This window comes from Pongo pygmaeus, chromosome 2 (assembly GCF_028885625.2).
Source record: "Pongo pygmaeus isolate AG05252 chromosome 2, NHGRI_mPonPyg2-v2.0_pri, whole genome shotgun sequence".
NCBI classification, from domain to species: Eukaryota; Metazoa; Chordata; class Mammalia; order Primates; family Hominidae; genus Pongo; species Pongo pygmaeus.
In genome coordinates, this window is record NC_085930.1 from 64007963 (window position 1) to 64028970 (window position 21008).

Below are 21008 nucleotides of genomic sequence, written 5' to 3' on the forward strand. Positions count from 1 at the left end.
ATGACATGGGGTTCTTGGGACCATTGTACCCCAACCCTGTCTCCAGCTTCTCGCCCGCACACACCACCTTCCAACCACACACTCCTGCAGTCAACCAAGCTTGTTTGCACGTCAGGGCCGTTGCACAGGCTGCTTTCTCTGTCTGGAAAGCTCTTTCCTTGAATCTTTGCAGAACTAGCTCCTTGTATTCCTTCAATTCCCGGCTCAGATGTTGCCTTAACGGGGAAGTCCTTCCTGACTTCCCTCCCCCGCTGTCTGTCTCATCTCTCTCCATCACCCTACTTTACTTGCATGTGAAACCACTGCACAGAATGATCTCATTTGCACAGCTCTTTGTGTCTTTATTGCTTGTTGCCTCCCACTGCAGGGTCAGCACCACAGGGTAGTGATGGCCTAAGTTCACCCCTAAACCTAGAACCGTGCCTGGCACATAGTAAGTGCTCAAGAAATATATGTTGAGTGAACAAATGATATGGCAAATGCTTGCTCTTTCTTGAGGGGATTTCCAGGAGCAGGGTTGCAAGGTATAATACAGGACTCCCACTTAGAGTTGAATTTGAGATAAACAAAAGTACGTCCCAACTATTGCACAAGACATACTAAAAAATGATTTGCCATTTATCTCAAATTCAGATTTAACCGAGTTTGTCGTTTTGACTTGAGCTGATATTGAGATAATTGTAGATTCACATGCAATTGTAGAATATGAAGAGATCTTGTGTACCCTTTGCCCATTTTCCCCCAATGGTGACAGCTTGCAAAACTATAGGACAACGTCACAACTAGGATGCTGATGCTAGGACAGTCAAGATGCAGAGCACACAATGGTCCCCAGGTTGCCCTTGTATAGCCACTTCTACTTCCCTTCCCCTTCCCAATCCCCAGCAAGCACTAATTTGCTCTCCACTTGTATACTTTCATTATTTTAACAATGTTACATAGGTGGGTCTTACAGTATAACCTTTCGAGACGAGTTTCTTTTCATTCAGCACAATTCCCTCAAGCCTCCTTCAAGTATTGTGTATCAGTAGCTGGTTCCTTTACCTTGCTGAATAGTATTCCAGGGCACAGAAGCTCCACAGTTTGTTTTGCCATTCACCTGTTGAAGGATGTCTGGGTTGTTTGCAGGTTTTGACTATTACAAATAAAGCTGCTGTGTACATGTGTGTACAGGTTTTTTTGTGTGTGTGAATGTAAGGTTCTATTTCCCTAGAATAAATGTCCAAGAGCACAAATGTATGGTGGCTGTATGTTTAGCTTTGTAAGAAAGTGCCAAGCCATTTTCCATTTTGTGGGAGAGTGGTTGTGTCATTTTATATTCCCATTAGCAATGTGTGAGTGATACAGTTGCTCCACATCCTCACCAGCATTTGGTGACATCACTGTTTTTAAAATTTTTTTGCCATTCTGATAGATGTATGTTATACTTCATTGTGGTATTGATTGGCATTTCCTGAATGGCTAATGATGTTGAATATCTTTTCATGTGCTTATTTGCCATCTGGATAGCCTCTTCAGTGTAGCATCTGTTAATGTCTTTTTGCCTATTTTCTAAGTAGGTAGTTTACTTTTTTAACTGGTGAGTTTGCATATCTCTTTATATATTCTAGCAGCCAGTATTTGGTCAGACATGCGATTGGCAAATATATTTTCCCAGTCTGTAGCTTGTCTTTTTTATCATCTTCATAGGGTCTCTCACAGAGCAAAAGTGTTTAACTTTGATAAGTTTTAATTGATAAGGTCCAATGTATCTATTTTTCCTTGAATGGACTGTACCTTCGGTATCATCTAAAAACTCTTTGCTCAGCTCTAGATCCCAAAAATTTTGCCATTTTTTTTTCCTAAAAGTTTTATGTTTAGCATTTAACTCTGTGACCTGTTTTTTTAAAAATTCATTAATTTAAAAAAACAACGAAAATTTATTTATTTTTATTTTATTTTATTATTATTATACTTTAAGTTTTAGGGTACATGTGCACAATGTGCAGGTTAGTTACATATGTATACGTGTGCCATGCTGGTGTGCTGCACCCATTAACTCGTCATTTAGCATTAGGTATATCTCCTAATGCTATTTCTTTTTTAAATTGTATGTTACATTTTTATTTATTTTTAATTGTGATAAAATATACTTAGCATGGAACTTGCCATGTTAGGCATTCTTAGGTGTGCACCCCAGTGACATTAAGCACACTCGCACTGTTGTGCTGCCATCCCCACCTTCCATCTCCAGAACTTTACCGTCTTCCCAAACGAAGACGGTCCCTGTTAAACAACCACCTCCCATGTCCCCCCGCCCCACCCCAGCCCCTGGCACCCACCTTTCCACTTTCTGTCTCTTTGAATCTGACTGCTCTAGGTGCCCCACATAAGAGGCATCATATAGTTTTTGTCCTTTTGTGTCTGGCTTATTTCAGTTAGCGTAATGTCTGAAAGGTTCTGTAATTGCTTCGAATTAACTTTTCTATGCGGTGTAAGTTTAGGTCGGGGTTCATTTTTCAGCCTATTTATGTGCTAAATCCAGGAACCCTCCCTAGCCTCCACTGTCAAGGACGGTGGCCTCGGGACAGTGCCAAGGAAAGCTGTAAGACTGTTTTAGATCTGGAGATTCTCTCTTCTGTGGGCATTTAATCAATGAGAGACAGACCCTGACCTGGAGGGGCCCCGCCAAAGCCACACACCAAGGGAATGGAGAAGCAAGAGCTGCACCTAGGGCCTGGCTCCTGGCTCAGACCTCCCTTCCACTCCCTAGAGCTGGCCAGGGCCGGGGAGCTGAGCTGGATGAGAGGCTGAGGTAGGGGCCAGGAGGTCCGTGGTGGGCTTGAGAAAAGCTTAGTGGGATGACCAGGCCAGGGTGTATGGGCCCAGAGGAAGGAGCCCAGACGAGACCAGAGAGGAAGCTACCAAGGACAGGTTGGAGGGGGACCAGCCCAGGCTGGGGCGGAGGGTGCCCACGAGGCCTGAGGTTTTGCCAGTTTTCTCCAATGACACAGCAAGGGCAGAGCCCAGCCAGGTCCTGTCAGTGATGCCACAGTGATAGCAGTGGACAGTACCCAGGGAGGAAGGGGATGAGATAAGAGAAGCCACATGGGTAGGGGCAGGGGCGGCCCTTCCCACAGAGACTGAAAACGTCTGTGACCCCAGCTTCATGCGGCCTGGTCCCTGGCATCCCACTTTGCTCTGGGCTGGTAAGACCACCCCACCCCCAACCTGAATGGACGTGGGCAGCCAGGGCAGGCCCTGAGGAGGCGCTGAACACCCAGGCCTGGGAGGAGTCAGGTAGCTCAGCCGTGAGTGGAGCAGCCTCAGGAAGGTGTCACCATCCTGCAGTCCCTGAGGACTGGGGGTGGTATGGTTAGGAGGGTGGCAGGCAGGACCAGGACCCATGGGATGGAAGAATATGGGAAAAAGGCAGCTCAAGTGAGAAGGAACTTACTATCAGGAAGCAGGATGTGGTCCCTGTCAGAGCAGGTGGTACAGGTGGAGGGAAGGTTTTCATTTGCTGGGAGAATATGGACATGATTCTAATATCAGCATTTGAAATATATGTACTAATTTAATCCCCACAGTAGCCTTATGAGATTAACATTCCCTGTTCTCCCCGTTTTACAAATAAGAAAACGGAAGCACAGAGAGGTTAAGAAATTTGCTTAATGTCACACAGCTGGCAGGTGCAGCGCTGGGATATAAACCCAAGCAGCCTAGCTCCAGATCCAGGTCTTAACCTCAAACTATGCTACCACCCCCAGGAGTCTTGGACTCAGATGCCTTTATCCCCACAGTCTCCTGATCCTGAAACCCTGTGATTCCAAGATGTTACCCTGAGATTCACAGATGCTCTGATTTGAGGAATTTGGAGACTACAGTCCTCAGCCCCCAGAAGGCCCCGCTATGTGGTCATTTGGGTTGTGGGTTGTCTAGGCACGCACACGTGCATCCTCTCCTACTCTGGTCACTGTGGCCTTGGGGCAGTCCTTGAGCCACCACCTTCTGCCTGGGAGAGGACACATCAGGGCCAGGGAGGAACCCGGTTGTGAGTGAGAAGAGGGGATTCTGTGTACCACCTTGGCAGGTGAGGGGCCCCAGGCTGTCATGGGGGTTCAGGATGAGACTGGACAAGGAGATGGCCAGACAGATACCCACACCTGGTGCAGGGACCAGGGCACCTCCTGTTTTAGCAGAGTTTCTGGACTTGTTCAGCCTGATGAACGGCAGTGGGAGAGACTTCTCTTCTCCCCTGATCCTTCCAGGCAGTCGTGAGACTCTCCTCAGTGTCTCCCAGAGCCCAGCCTGGGCCTGGCATACTCTTGGTGACATAAAGTGGCACACATCCTAGGCCGTGTCACAAACAGCCACCAGAGCACCGCAGGCAGTAGGGCTGGGTGCATCTGTCCCTGCCTTCTCATTCCCAGGCGTGCACAGAGGGCAGGCAAGAGGCAGGTGCTCCCTGTGCTGTGAGGTGGGCTCTGGAGTCCACTCCTGGCTTTGCTGCTTGCTAGCTGTGTGGCCTTGGCCATGTTACTCTGCCTCTCTGTGCTTCAGTTTCTCCAGGGACACTTAATAGCGCTATAGAGTATTATGAAGATTACATGATTAAAAGAATTTAAACTGCTTATAGCTGTACTGTCCAATATGATCACAAGCCACATGGGGCTACTTAAATTTAAATGAATTACAAATAAATAAGATTAAAAATTCTGTTTCACAGTCCATGTTTCAAGTGCTTGATAGCCACCTGTGGCTCGTGACTTCCTACTAGACCATTCCGTGGTGGCAGGAAGGTCTGTTGGACATCACTGTCTTAGAGTGGCAGGCACAGAGTAAGGGCTGAGACATTGGTACTACTACTAAGGGGCCTGAAAAGGTCTTAGCTGCAGTGGAAGCTCATCCTGTCACCTCCCTGGCCTCCTGCCAGCCCAAGGGGGTCTCAGATGCTGGCCATCTGATTTAACTTGGAAGGAATTCCCAGTGTGGCTGCTGGCCCTGCAGCCGGGAACTCATTTGAAACCCACCTGAGATGGGGAGGGGGCAGCACGGCGAGGCCCTGAGAGCCCCCTAAGTGAGGTAGAGTCAGGGGCTCAGTTACACCACGGTGAGACCAAGTCAAAAGGCGCACACCGGGACAATTGCCGCCTTTGTCCTCAGGAGGGGGACTGGGACTCCTGGGTGTTATCAAATCTGCCGGGAAGAGGGAGGGAGGCAAGCCAAGTGATAGGAGGAAGGCGGGTGAGGAGAGGGGCAGGAGTGGTCCTGGAGGGAAGGAGAAACGAGGTGTTCTGGAGGGTCTGGCACCAGGAGCTGGCAGCTGTCACTTTTCCTAATCCTCAACACTTGTGTCTTTTGAAGAGAAATCCAGGTGCAACTGTGTCCCTAGGAAGGACTCCTTGCCTGACAAAGGCACTTCTTTAAATTACCTCCTTTCAGTGTGCATTGAGACACTGTCAAGGCTGCTCCCAGTGGCAAGCACTTGCTCTCGCTCTGTCCCAGGTGGGGTTCTAGGTGCTTTCCCGGGATTACTCCATTTGATTGGCCCGATATCCTTGGGGACCCTTGGTAACTCCATTTCTCAGATGGGCAGCTGAGGTCCGGGCAGTGAATGTGAGCAGCATCCCAGGCTCCTGGGCAGGAGAGCTGGACTTAGGGTCTCAGGGCCTCCCCATGCCATGGTGGGGAAGGGACAGATTCCTGGCCAGCTGGGCATGGGCAGTGAGGCCAGCACTCAGCTGCCCACTGCAAGGCACTGTGTGCCCCTCTCAAGGCCTGCCCTTCCATGTGCTGGTCCCATCCCAAGTGCTCTTTGTAAAAGATCTCACAGGGAAGGGCCTATTGTCATTCCTACTTAACAGATGAAGAAAACTGAAGGCACAGAGCAGTTCAGTGGTGTGCTTGAGGTTGCCCAGGTAAAAAGCATCTGAGCCAGGGTTCCCTCCAGCTATCCCAACTCTGCAACCCAAGCTCTGTTCATCCTTGGTGCGGCCTCTTGTTAGCTCTCAATTGTGTGTGTGTGCAGGTGTGTGTGTATTTTTGGACCTAGATGGATTGGTAGCATTTTGAAATAATAAAGATTCCAACAAGGCCAGGTATGGTGGCTTCTGCCTATAATCCCAGCACTTTGGGAGGCCAAGGGTGGGTGGATCACCTGAGTTCAGGAGTTTGAGACCAGCCTGGCCAACATGGAGAAACCCATCTCTACTAAAAATACAAAAGTTAGCTGGACAAGGTGGCGGGCACCTGTAATCCCATCTACTTGGGAGGCTGAGGCAGAAGAATCAATTGAACCCAGGAGGCAGAGGTTGCAGTGAGCTGAGATTGCACCACTGCACTCCAGCCTGGGAGACAGAGTAAGACTCCATCTCAGAAAAAAAAAAAAAAAAAAAAGATTCCAACATGACATTGGTAAAACACTTTATGATTTGCAAGACCTTTTTTTTTTTCAACATCTTTTCTTGGCCAAGTCTCACAGCTGTCCTCCAGGTGAGCAGTGTAATTGTGCCTATTTTGCAGGTGAGGCAGCTGAGGCTCTGGTTGGGTACTGCTCAGTCCCCCAGAGGTGTTCTCTGCTGGGCTGAGAGTTTTGGATGGGAGGCAGGTCAGGAGCTCCTGGCCAGACCATGCGGGGGGGTGTGAATGACCTGGATGTGGAAAGGGCTCCGATCAGAGCCCTGACTGTGCCACTTGTTTGCTGTGTGCCCTTGGGCAGTCACCCTTCTCAAGCCTCAGTTTCCTCATTGAAAAAAAGGCAGTGAGGATTTGTACTTGTCAGAGCTGTTGTGCAGATTGCATGAGATAATGCCCCTGGAGTGCCTCGTCCTATGCTGTCAGGCACGATGAGTGCTTGGAAAGCAGTCATTGCTGTTACGAATATCATTGTTAGTATCAGTAGTAGTAGTGATTTTAAAGCCATGGTCAAGTTTTAATTCTTACATCTTATTCCAAAGGACAGTTCTAGCTCTAAAACTCTGTTTTGTCCATTCGCTGGCTATAGAGTGTGCTAGCAGACTCAAGAGAAGGAGCGGTCCAGGTCGCCATTGAGATTTTTTGCTGCACTGAGCAGGGAGGGCCAAAATAGGTGATGTCCACCTAGGTCTTTCAGTCCTTGTGAGCAACCACTTCCAGTGGGGGCCTCTGCCCTTGTCCTTTCAGCCCCATGCCACACATACCCAAGTACACACCACATTCCAGGACCTTTAAAGTCGTCCATAAAGTCCAGTCTCCAGCCCAGATCTGCCTCCCAAACACAAGTCCTGTGCATCCAGCTGCCACCCTGCCTCCCTGCTCCAGGATGTCTACTGGCCCATGAGCACTCATCTACCCCAGCCTAACTCCTGATCTTTCTCCCACGAACTTGCTGGTGCCTTTGTCTCCATCCCCTGGTTCAGTAAATAGCATCTGCATCCTTCCAGTTGTGCAAGCCAAACCCTGGCCCTGGCCTTGGCCATGACACTTTTCTTTCTTTCACACCCCACATCCAACATGTCAGTTCTACCTAAACACCTGTCCAGAGTCTGTCACCTAATAACTTATACCCCCGAGCTCATGATCCAAGCCACCAGCATCTCTTCCCTACAGTGACACAACAGTCCCCTGCCCCAGAGTCCTATACACCAGCATCTCTTCCCTGACATTGCACAACTGTCCCCTTGCCCCAGGGTCCTATCCACCAGCATCTCTTCCCTGCAGTGGCACAATAGTCCCCTTACCCCAGGGTTCTACCCACCAGCATCTCTTCCCTGCAGTAGCAAAACAATTCCCTTACCCCAGAGTCCTATCCACCAGCATCTCTTCCCTGCAGTGGCATGACAGTCCCCTTACCCCAGGGGTCAGCGTCTCTTCCCTGCAGGAACACACCAGCCAACTAATTTGGGCCCCCGCAGGCTTTTCAAATGTCGGTTAAACCCTGCCTCCCTCACTTATGATCTCACCATGGCTCCTATCTCACCCCAAGTAGACGCAGAAGCCTTCACGGTGGCTCACAGGCCCCTCCCTCACCCCTGTCTCCTTCCGCTTCGCTCTCTCTGTCCCCCTGTAGCAGTCTCCCTGAGGCTCCTCACACACACTGGGTATGTCCCTGCCCCAGGTCCCTTGCACTTACTGTTCCCTCTGCCTGGAATGCTCTCCCTGCAGACACTCACCCTCTCACCTCCTCAAGTCTTTGCTCGCATATCACTTCTCAAGGAGGCCTTTCCTGACCACTATATTTGAGCTCACCCTCCAGTCTGTCTCGCTGCTTCCTGTTCCCTTCCACGTTTTGTTTTTCTGCGTAGCACTCATGGCCACCTGACATAATATTGGTACTCTGCCAAGTGATCCCAGTGTGGCTGGGAAAAGTTAGAGTGCCTGCTGTAGAAGGCCTCCTGTGGGAACAGCACAGGCCCAGACAGAAGCTTCCCTCCCAACTTTTTCCCTCTGTGCCTTCGATATTCATTCCAGTGGGCCAGCAGCACATGAATATTTTATACCTGTACAGCTTTTGTCTTACTCCAGGCACTGTTGTAATTACTTCATATGCATGAATTCCTAAAATTCTCATAAGAACTCCGTGAGGTCAGTCTGGCATTGTCTCCCTTTTACAAATGAGGAAACTGAGGCACAGAGAGGTTCAGTGACTCGCCCAAGGTCATACAGTTGATAAGCAAAGAGCCAGGATATGAACTCAGGCAGTCCAGCTCCAGAGGCTGCACTCTGGCTCTATTTCCTCTCTTTTGTGTATTCATCCACTTATTCATTCATTAAGAATTTATAGAGTGTCTTCTTTGCCTTAGGTGCAAGGTTTTAGAGACCAACAGATGACTAAAAACTGGTTCCTGCCATCAGGAAGCTCAGTCTAGTGGGAAACGCTGAACAAGTAAATAAGGGAAAAGGAAAAACATATTCATTCAGCAACCATTCACTGACGCCTGAGATTATTTCCCAGCCTTTAAAAAGTTAGAGGGGGCCAGCCCCTGGTGTATTCCCTGATTGTGTTCATTTCTAAGCCAGAGAGCCGAATCCCTATATGCCAGCTCTGTTTTAGGCACTGAGGTCTGAGATAAATAATATACCATTTCTGAATTTGAGGGGGATTACATTCTAATGACAGAGGGAGAAGCGTGAATTACTGCATGTAAATATGACAACATGAACTGGATTTGGTAGACGAGTGTGTAGGGGACTATGGGACCCCAGGATAGGAGCTCTAACCATTTGGGGATTGGTTTGGATGAGTGCATGGCTGAGTGGTAGGATGAATGGATGGATATATAGATGGATGGATGGATGGATGGATGCATGCATGCACGAATGGATAGATGGATGGATGGATATTTGCTGGATAGATAGTATTGGGAAGGCTGGTTGAATGAATGCAATATGAATGAAGAGATGGATGGATGGTTAAAAGGACAGATCTTAGCAGATGGTTGGATGGATGTTTGGGTAGTAGGATAGACGGATGGCTGAATGGGTGGATGAATGGATGGATGGATGGATGGATGAATAGCTATTTGGAAGGATGGTTGGGTGAATGGATGAGTAAAAAGCTGAGCTCACTACTGGAAAGTTGGACATTTTCCCAGTGAGATCACCAGATCAGCTGAAAGAAAGGATGGAAATCCATGCATTCATTCATTCATTCATTCAACAAATATTTATTAAGCACCTATTTATGCATCTGGTACTGTTTTAGGCTCTGGGATTAGACATGGTACTTGCCTTTATGGAGCTGACATTCCGGGGGAAGGGAGACAACAAACAAATAATAGAATATATATATGGAATCTATTGCCAGAGAGTTATAAATGCTATGATGAACAAACAAAGCAGGATGAGAGGGCACAGATGTCAGGAGCAGGGGCATTTTATTTTAGGCGATCAGGAGAGGCCTCCTGGAGAAGGTAAGTTCTGAACAGGAAGTGAGGAAATGAGCCATCTGGGGAATTGCATTTGAGTCAGAGGGAATTGCAAGGTCAGAGCCCAGAGGCAAAGAGGCCAGTGTGGCTCTCAGGGAGGAGAGGAGGTCACAGAGAGATGTGTTAGAAAGTGGGGAGTGCAGGGCCCTGCTTCCCTGTAAGAGAAGGGTTTGCCTGCGTCTTGGTAGCCTGCAGAGGACATTGAACCTGGGCTGATCAGCGTTAGGAAGGGCACCACCCTCCCTGCACCCCTGCTTGCTGGTTCCCAGCCCTGCTCCCTCCTGGCTGCTTGGCAGTTGGGAGGCTGTCAGCATTTTAATTACAGCTCCACGCTCTCAATGGTTTACAACTCAACCGTAAAACAGGCCCTGGGCAACATGTGGCACCTCTGAGTGATTTACTTGCTCACCATTTCTATATTTAGTGCCATTTAATGCTTGTGGCCAAGTTTTCAGAGAGAAAAAGAAGGAGGAATTTGGTGGTGGAGTGGGGAAGGGGTCGGTTAAGTTTTGTTTGTTTGTTTTTAAAACACACAGATGTATTTTTCAGTGGTTTTCTGAGATTATTTCCCAGGCTTTAAAAAGCCACAGGTGGACCAACTCCTGGTGTATTCCCTGATAGCGTTCGTTGCTAAGCCAGAGAGCCGAATCCCTTGCAAAGTTGCCCTCTTCTCCTTAAAAGCTGTGTGCACTTCCTGGTGAGGGTTAGGTTTAAAGGATGCCGTGGGCTGAGGGTATGACTAAGGGCCAAAGGCATCAATGACTTAATATTTCACCTGATACGGGCTGGGCTTCAGGCCATCTGCTCCCACCCCCTATCTGGGCTCCCCTCTGAGACCCCCAGCCTCAGGCTCTTCAGAGCTTCTCAAAATTCACCTGGGGAGTGTGTGGAAATGCAGCTCCCGATTCCATGTGTGGGTCTGGGGCAGGGCCTGAGATTCTGCATTTCCGACAAGTTTCCAGGTGATGTGGATGGTGCTGGTCCAGGAGCCACACTTTGAGCAGCAAGGATTTCAACCAGCACCATCCAGTAGAAACATAATACCAAACACATGGGTCATATGACATTTGCTAGTTGCTACATCAAAAAGGTAAAAGGAGGTGACATTAAATTTAATAAGATATTTTATTTCATCTAAGATATCCCAAATATCTATCTGATATTGATTACATATCATTTCAATATGTAATCAATATGCAAATACTGAGATACTTTTTAATTTTTCTGTAATAAGTCTTTGAAGTCTGGCATTTGTTTCACACTCATAGCACATCTCAATTCAGACTAGCCACAGTTCAAGCACGCATAGGGCTCATGGCTCCCGTTTTGGAGGATGCAGATCTAAATCTAGCTTGAATACCCTGGTGATAGGGAGCTCGCTACCTTCTGGAAAGTCCACTCCATATCTACAGAATCCGAGCTGAGAGTTGCCCTTTGAGACTAGCTGGGGAGACCCAGCTTTACTCTCTGGGTCCCTAAGCCAGTTGGCATTCTTGGCCCAGAGCAGTCCTGCAAAACTTTGGGGGTTCCAACCAGGTCCCCTTGAAGCCCTCTCCCAGCTCCCTCCTGTGAGTTGGGTACCTCCCGTTCTCTGCCTGAGCCAGCCCCAACAGCAGCCCTGAGATGGTTTTTTAGGTAGTTCATAATCTCTGATTTTCTTCTTGAAGGACCAGGCTCAGAGAGGTTAAGTGGTATCCTGAGGGTGACCCAGCCAACAGGTGGCAGAGCTGCGGCTTGAAGAAGGGACTTTAAAACCTCTTCCTCTGCTGTGGGAGGCTTCAGTTCCTTCTGCACACCGTGGTTTCAGAGGACCTTTCAGGTCCACTGTTGCTCCACACATGCACCAGCCAGCAGGCCTAGATAATGCTAACAGTACCTCAGGGACAGCAGGAGGGTGAGGACCCGAAGCCACACAGCTGAGACAGAAACCCACATCCCTCTGGGCCCTGGGTCTCCACTCCTGCAGCAGCTCCTTGTAACTCAGAGCACTGAGAAATTGGTTATTTCTCAACCATGCCCTCCACCTGCTCTGCCCAGGGGAAGAGGCCCCACCACACCCTCAGCTGGGAACTGCAGACGCATAGAGATAACCAGGGTGTATTTCCATTTGCCTGGCTGGAAAACCTCTACCCTACCAGAGGCAGGAACAGAATATCTCAGAGGAGGTGTCTTTGCACACATGTCCCGGAGCTGTTGCAGGGCAGCGTGGAACCTTGGTTCAGGCCAGTCCAGCCTCCTGGACACCAGCTCCTGCACGCTGGACGGCAACACAAGTCGGGAGAGGCCAGAGCTGCTCCTCATGTCTCAGGGAGCTCCTGTCTGGGATGGGAAGTTCATAGGGCTTCTTCGGTAGCTGGCCACCTGGGCAGGGCCTTGCTGGGGCCCAGGCAGCTCAGATGGAGGCGGTCAAGGGCACAGAGGATGTTCAGCCAGGTGTGAGCCGGCTCCTGGATCCTTCCTCCATGTTCCAGAGCATCGTCACCTGTGTCCCTGCCCCAGAGACTCTCCGGGATGCTTCAGCCTTGATCTTCTGCGGACTAAGTCAGGGCCTCTTCTACAATAACCCACCATGAAAGAATGGCTATCTAGACTCCTGAGCAAGGGTGAATTCATTCATTCATTCATTCATTCATTCACTCAGAAAATGCTGGCTAGGTGTCTCCCGAGAGGCAGACCTCCTCTAGATGCTCCCGAATACAGCAGATGGGGGCTCTGTGTTTCTGGAGCTGACATTCAGGAGGGGAGGGGAGAGCAAGCAAGTCATCCCAAAGTACCTCAAGTGGCCGGGGGGATGTGAGACAGGGGGATGTGAGAGGGGCTGATGCGGGGCACTGTGGAGAGGGGGCTATCCAGGGTGGCTTTACGTTGCTGAGCCAGAGCTGAGGAACTGGAGGAAGGGTGTCACAGGCAGAAGGATCAGCTGCTGTGGAGTCCTGGGGCAGGAATGGGCTTGGTGTGGTCCTGGAATACCTGACATTAAGTGTTCACAGAAGGGTTTTGGCGGGGCTGAGAGGCAGTGGGTGCCCTGGGGCCTCAGGGGACAAGGCAGAGAATGGCGTTCTCATCAGAGGCTACCACTTGGCCTCCAGTAACTGCCCACACCCCCACAACCAGACACCCCCAGTAATGCCCTGCAGTGTGCTGGGCTCCAGCCAGGAGGAGCAAGGCCCCTGGCTCTCAGCACTCAGTCTGATGGCAGTTCCATCCAGCCCTCCCTTCAGGTCCCAACTTGCCTTCCTTTCTTACCTGGGGCTGTCACTGCTGCATCAAGCTTCTCTTCTGCACCCACACCCGCTCCCTTGGTTTTTCCAGCCCCAGGGCATTGCACTCCTGCTCAGGCACAGGTGACACCCTTCCCTCGAATTTCCAGTGGTGAACTCCTCTTCATCCTTCAAACCCCACAGGTCACCTCCTCCAACTGCTCGTGGGCCCCATGGCAGTACATACAGGCCTTTATTTTGGACCAGTCTTCCTTCTACTGGTCTGGTTGTCTCCCTGACTACCTGGGTTTTTCTTGAAGACAGAGACTTTGTCCAATCACCCTCACTTTACTGGCACCCAGCACAGGCCCTGCAGTGGGAGGTTCCACTGGAGGGTTCAGGACTGCCAGAGTGGATGGAGGACATGACCAGGGCTCTCCACCCCTGGCCACATATGAGAATCCTGAGAAGCTTTTTAAAATAGCAGACACCTGGCCACACCTGAGACCAGTGAAATCCTAACCTCTGGGGGTGGGGTCCAGGCATCAGCAGATTCTAAGCCTGGGACTCTGCAGGTGACTCTGAAGCAGAGCCTGGGGAGAGGGTGTGGATGCTGCTGTGCCCATCTGGAAGCCAGGGCTGAGCCCTGTATGCCCACATGAGGGCTGACGCCCCTGCATTGCACAAGCAGCTGTGCTCCATGGCCCAAGTTCCTAGGGACACTGGCCCAATGGGGTCTCTGGTCTTTTTTTTTTTTTTTTTTTAAACGGCTTTACTGAGATATAATTCTCATGCCATACAATCCATCCTCTTAGAGTGCACAAGTCCAAGGTTTTTAGGGTATTCACAGTTGTGCAACCGTCACCACAATCAATTTTGAAACTTCTCAGCACCCCTCAAAGAAACCCTATACCCACTAGTAGTCACTCCTGATTCCCTCTCTCTCAGCCCCTGGCAACCACTCCTCTGCTCTCTGTCTCTATGGATTTCCTGTTCTGGACATAGCATACACGCTGTGGTCTTTTGTGTCCAGCGTCTTTCACTCAGCATAAAGTCCTCAAGGTTCATCCATGTTGCAGCATGTGTCAGTACTTCATTCCTTTTTATGGCTGAATAATATTCCATTGTATGGAAAGACAACATTGTGTTTACACATTCATCCATTGATGGACATTTGAGTTGTTTCACCTTTTGGTTATTATGAATAATGCTGTTATTGACATTCGTGGGCAAATTTGTGTGTGAGTGTGTTTCTGGTGTTACTGTTCCCTTAGCCTCGTGGGGAGGTCCCATCCCTCTTTGAAGTCCACCATCTTTGGGGTTGTCCCTGACAGAACCCAGGTCTCTGGCCAAGAGAGGAGGGTCTGGACTGATGTAGGGGGCCCGTGCTCTGGGTCTTCTAGCTCTGTGTCCCGTTGCTCTGCATCCCCATGAGGCTGGCCAGAGCCAGGCAGGCCAGCAGGAGCTGTGGACGCTGGCTCAGCCCTCATCAGATGCACAGTTTGTAGCTGATTTACCACCAAAGAGGTTCACAGCGGTCTTGCCCTGGGAGCTGGCCAGGCGGGCGGTCCTCTGGTTTCTGCATGCTTCCCCGTTCTCTCTCTGGTTCTGCCTGACTGAGCCCCTACCCTGCGTCTTCCTGCATCGCAGGACCTTTATGCTCAGGTCTCTAGTCTGTCCTCTGTGTGGACGCCTGAGCGAGCTTCTCCAATGCCATTCCACATGTGCTCCTCTGACCCCAGCGAGAACCATCAGGACAAAGACCCCGCCGACCCTCCAGCCTGGCCCACTGCCCTCCTTCCTGTTTCCTGACTGCTCCCTGCTTCTTTCTGCCCTCGGCCTTTGCCCATGCTCTTCCCTCTGCCTGGCCTGCCCTTTCCTCCCTTTTTGTCTCATTGACTCCTCTTCAATGTCTGGTTCTCAGCTCAAGGTCACTTCCTCACCTGATCACTCCAGTCGCTTTCTTTCTTACTGCTCTGTCATTCATTTGCAAGTATTTATTGAGCACCAGCTATGTTCTTGGTCTAGCTGCTGAGGACACCACAGGGGATGGACAGACCAGGTCTTTGCCCCTGGGTAGTTGACATTCTGGAGGGAGACATGATAAACACAACTAAAATGTGTGCTGTGTCACATTTGACGCAAGCTAGGGAGCAAAACAAGCCAGGGCAGGGGTGGGAAAGACCAGGGCAAAAGTTAGGGAGAGCCTTATAGGGAAGGTGAGATTTGAGCAAAGGCTAGAAGCACTGAGGAAAGGGGCCATGCGGAGAGTGGGGAAGAGTACCCCAAGGCAGAGGGGCAGCAGGTGCAAGGGCCCAGAGGCAGGAGCATGCCTGGGGTGCTGGAGGAACAGCAAGGAACCCACTGTGACCAGCATGGAGTGAATGAGGGCATAGGAGATGAAGTCAAAGAGGCAGCAGGGGATGCCTGGAGGACAGATGGAAAGAACAGTAAAAGGAGCCCCATGCACCTGACTCCCAGCATGCACCCAACCCACAGCGTGCACCTGATCCACAGCGTACCCCTGACCTCCAGTGTGCACCCGACCCCCAGCATCAGCAGCCCCAGCTTGTGGTCCAAGTCCTCTACCTCGTTTTCTCTCCTCAGCTCCCCACAACTGGAAAGGTTTAAGGAAAACCCTAGACAACTTGTTATTTCACCCACACATGCCTGTGTATCTCAAATCAATAGGGACTTCTGAAAAAAAACCATGGTGCCATTATCGCCCTGAGCAAAATAAACAATTGCTCAATGCTGTCTATTACCCTGCCTGATTCAGATTTCTCAAATTGTTTTAAAAACATTTTCCAGCCAGGCTGTGGGGGAAACTTCTGGGAGCTGTGACCACAGGAACGGGAGCAAGTTTGCGCTTTCCTTCCGGGCCATGGTATCAGCCTCATGCCCGTGTGACAGTTGACAGCACAGCCACCTCCCCCTCCAGAGCTTAAGCTTCAAGGGAGTTGGGGGCTTGCCTCTTTCTGCCCACCTGGCCACCAACCTCAGTGCCTAGCCAGGGAAGGGATTAAGTTAGCGTGTAGTGGAAAGGTGAATGAGTGAATGAATGAATAAGTGAATGTATGACTGATTGCCAAGGCCATTTCAGGATGCTCCAGCAGTTGGGAGAAGCACATAGGTTCAGTGGCTCCATGTCCCCGCTGTCAGCGTCCCTGCCCCTCATGCTGTGGTTGGGTTCACCCAATTGCCTCACCCCAGGTCACAGTCTACAGTCCCCACTAACCTAGACTCTGGGACAGGCCTGCCCAAGGCAACCCCTGCCCCGTAGTCAACCTAGCAGCCTGCAGGGAGGTCACTTATGAGAGAGAGGCACCCAGAATGCATCTAGGAGAGGCTGCACTGTGTGGGGTTGCACCGTGTGGGGCTCGACTATTCCATCTCTAAATGGGTTTGCTACTTTAAATGCCCCAGTTTACAGGGGAGCAAAGCTGAGGCCTAGCCCCAGGCCCCCCATGCCAGTGTTCAGTGGGTCCATCTGCTAGCCACCACCATATGGGCTCCCTTCATGTTTGAAGGGGTGTGTGTGTGTGAGCTTGTGTGCCGGGAAGTATGTGGGCAGGACTGTGTGTGAAGGGCTATCTGTGCATATGTTGTGTAGGGATGGACAGCATGAGAAGCACCTGTGTGTGAGCACATGGGTCGTGCATACCTGTGAGGGAGTGTATGAGTGTGTGCACAGGTGTAGGAGTGTGTGCTTTGAGTGTGCTGATGAGTGTGAGGGTGTGAGCCTGTGGGGAATTGCATGGGGCCGTGCCTGGGGAGGTTGTGTGTGGGTAAGCACATGGTGGGGGTGACTGTGTGCAGGCTGCACAGGTTACTGGGTGGGTAGGAGCCTAGAAAGAGATGAGTCTGCGGTGAGGGGCTGTGTGTCCACAGTTCTCGGGCTCCTATGATACCCCAAAGTTGGGCAGAGACCAGTTCATGGAGGGTCTTGAAAGCCAGGCAGAGGAATCTGGGCTTTAACCTCAGGAGCCATAGAGAGCATCTAAGCAGTTGTAACCTGGCAAACACTGAGTTTCAGAAGGCCCCCAGTATAGACCAGAAAACCTCTCTCTGGCTTGAGTGGAAACCTCTCTTCCTGCACCTCCCAGGCTGCATTCCAGGGGCCCTGTCCTATGGGGTGCGCCTTTTCCCTGCCATCCCCTCCATGTCAGGCAGGAATATTTGCTTGAAGTCGGTGCATCCAGAATGACTTAAAGAATGCACCAAAAAGAAAATACCTCAAATGTTTACAGGAAAAAAAAGCCATTTTTTCTGCTCTTTCATCTGAGTCGCCCAGAGGTATACAGCTGCAGCTGGCTGAAATGCAGCTTTCTGCTAAGATGGATCGATATGGGGAGGGAGAGGAGGAGCAGGAGGAGACTGAGAAGGAGGAGAAAGAGCAGGAGAAAGAGTATGAGGAGCCTGAGGAGGAGGAGGAGGAGGAAGAGCAGGAGAAGCTTGGGAAGAAGGAGAAGCTTGAGAAGGAGGAGGAGCCTGTGAGAAGGAAGAGTGGGAGGAGCCTGTGGAGGAGAGGAGCAGAAGGAGGAAGAGTAGGAGAAGCTTGGGAAGAAGGAGAAGCCTGTGGAGGAGGAGGAGCCTGCAGAGGAAGAGGAGGAGCAGGAGGAGCGGAGCAAGAGGAGGAGGAGGGGGAGAAGGAGGAGCATGAAGAGCTTGAGAAGGAGAAGGAGGAGCAGGAGGAAGAGCAGGAGGATCCTGAGGAGGAGGAGGGGGAGCAGGAGGAGCCTGAGGAGGAGGAAGAAGGGGAGGAGGAGGAGGAGGAACATCATCAGGAGCAGGAGAAGCAGGAGCAGGAACAGGAGGGGAGCAGGTGGTGGCAGCTCTGGATGGGAGCCTGTAGCACCTATCCTGGTGTGGGTATCCACACTTATTGTCTCCCGGGGTTGGGGGTCCAAGGCTGCTTGCCCACTGACCTCCACATTGTCTTTATTCAGTGCCTTGGAAAGGGTCCCTGGTTTGGACATTTGCAAGCAGGATGGGTTCTGGGCAGGACTCTGGGGAGATACACCTATAAGGCAGTGAGAAAGGCAGCCCTGGGCATCAAGAGAAGTTGGCCAGTGATGCAGCAGCCACAGGGACTTATGCTGGTCCCATGAGAAACCTGGAGCTGGGTTAGCCCCATGGAGGCAGGGAGATGGGCCTTTGTACCCAGCACCAACCAGTCTTTGGCTGGCGGGCTGCCCAGGGAGGGGGAGTGGTCTTGGGTGAGACAGCTCCCATCAGGGGAGGGCAGTGCCTAGGAGGAACTCAGCTGCCAGCCATCAGCAGCAACACTCCCAGCAGCTGCAGAGGGAGTGTCTGGTCCTGAAGGACAGATCCCAGTGGCATGTGACAGTGTCCACTACACAAGCCAGCCCAGGTGACCATCACCGAGGGAGCAAGGCCATCCTAGCCCACTCACCTTCCTTCTGTTCGGCCACATCACAGCTCTAGAGCCAGACGGCTGGATTCCAATACCAGTTCCACGCTTCCTGACTGTGTGATTGTGGCCTGCACTGCCACCCCTTGGCTCCCCAGTCTGCTCATCTGCGAAATGGGCTGATGATGGTCAACCTTCCTCATAAGGTTTCTGTGTGCTTTCGTGTCAGGCACTGGACACCGCAGCTACCTTGGGGGCAGCGGCTTTTATTAGAGGTGGGCACGGATCCTGCCCTTGCACCGCTCAGTCTGCTGAGAGGTTTGGGCATACACATAGGAAGAAATGACACTGAGCAGCTTGGGCTTGAGGCCGGCATTGAGCCCTAGGCCGAGAAATTGTCCTCACTCTGATCCCGACACCAACACCAACATTTCCTGCAGAGCCTTGAACAATGGCACCATCCTACATAATCACAGCGGTGATTATGAGCGCCTCCTTCCCCTGGAACTCCACCTTCGGTCATTTAACCCAGATGCTGCATCACCAGGTGTGTTCCATTGAGGCCATGTCATGAGGAGACAAAGCTGGGGCTCAAGGAGGGACTCCCTTACCCAATGTGCCCGCCAGAGTCCGGGAGATGGTGTAGTCAGGGGTAACAGAGGAAAGTTTAGGTAAAGGATGACTACAGGGATGTGGGCAGGATTTAAGGAATCCTAAAAAGGCCTTAGGGCTGGCAACAGTGGGGAGCTCTGTCTGCCCTGGAGGGCAGTGTTAGTGGAGAAAGTGTGGCTTGGGGAAAAGGGGCCTCCTGGCAGGCGCTGTGGTTCTAGGCAGAGGGAGACAGTCACAGCCACCATGTGGTACATGGACAGGGAGTCCAGGGTGTAAAAATCCAGACTGTATCTTCTCCTGCCCTCCAGTCCCTATGGGATCCACCACTGGGAAGCTGGAGTGCAAGGAGGGACACAGCTCAGCCTCTCGGGGTAGAGCAGGGGTGAGCAGCAGCCAGGGACACCTTCCACCACACACAGAGGATGATGGACCCGTGTTTCACTTGGTTGGTGCAGGGTGGATGCTTGGAGACAAGAAACATGAACAGATGGGGCATGGGGCACAGGAGAGGAAGCCAGCGGAACTTGGTGACCATCTCCTGCCTCAAGTCTCTGGAGTCTGACCCAGGCATGGCCTTCTGTGAAAACTAAGCCATCAGCCCTCCAGCCTGAGGGTGAGGGGCCTCCATACCCAGCAAAGCTCCCACCTGCTTTCTGTGCTTTTTGACCGGGGCCCACCTTTACCATGTGATCAGCCAGCTTGGATCTTTTTGGAGAAGGTTCAGGAATGAGCCTCCTGCTTGGGGGAGGGTGGCTGGGGTCTGAGCATAGGAGATAGCAGTACCAGCAATGTGGATGGGAGAAGACGCTGCAGGGACCAGGAGCACATCATGTGAGGGGAGAACAAAGGCAGCCATTGCAGGGGCTGCTTAAAGATGCCCTGAGGTTGCCATGCCAGGCGGCAGCAGCACAGACATGCTTCTGGCGCTGGGAGGGTGTTTGCAATAGGACAGGGATTCTGGGGTGAGTTGACCTGCGTGTTGGAGAAGGCAGGAGAAAGGATGAAGGGCTGGGGCTTCAACAGCAGGGCTCTCAGGAACTCCTAATGACCTCTGGGGGAAATGGTCACTTCCTCTCATCTCTGCAGCTGCTACACTGCACAGAAATGGGCTTTCACTCCAGGGACATCTGAGAGAGTGTGGACAACTTCAGCCAACCTGCTTCTCTCCTCCCCCTGCCCTCCTTGTCTCCCTCTGTCCCCGTCTTTTCTCTCCGAGATCCCCCTGTGGTGCCTTCATTGGTAGGGAAAACTGAGACTCAGAGAAGGAAAGGGACTTGCCTGCAGGCACACAGCAGTGTACAGACAGAAGCAGGACCTCCATCCGACGGCTCTTTCTGCCCCACAGCGCCGCTCTCCCTGCCCTGCCTTTCCAGCCCTGTGCGCGCTCATCCCAGCATCCACTGCTCAAAATGAGAAAAGTTCCCACAGGCTGGGCACCAGTTCTGTGAGATACATGGTGCCAGGCCTCAAAGAGCCTTCTCCTATTTAATCCCCACTGTTCCCTTTCAGAGGACTTGTCCCTACTTTACAACGAGGAACAAATCTCTTAGGATGCATTGGTTGCAAGTAACAGAATGCCTTACTATTGCCAAAAGTGGTTTTGATGATAGGAGTTTGTTTTTTTCCTGCAATATAAAAATCTGGATATGGTTTCTTTCAGAGGCTCAATAGTCTTTTCTTGGGCCCCAGCTCTTTTCACCCTTCCATTCTGCCATTGTCACCTTGTCAGCCTCATAGGTCTTGCCTAATGGTCACAAGATGACTGCCTAAGCTCCAGGAATCACATTCTTACACCACAGCATCCAAAGATAGAAAGGGAGAAGTTGCTCTTCCGGATCTCTGTTTTTTTCAGGTGATGTGTTGTGTTTTCGGCCTCCGTGGTCAGAGGTAGGCCAGCGTCAATGAGGAAATGGAGAGCCAGAGCATGTGCCATGT

The 21008-nt window shown here is 51.2% G+C and overlaps 1 protein-coding gene across 1 annotated transcript in view; it reads left to right on the forward strand.

Annotated features, from left to right (window-relative positions):
* The window catches only part of WNT7A (Wnt family member 7A), a 61066-nt gene that overhangs the window by 29285 nt on the left and 10773 nt on the right, over positions 1 to 21008 (forward strand). The window lies entirely within an intron of this gene.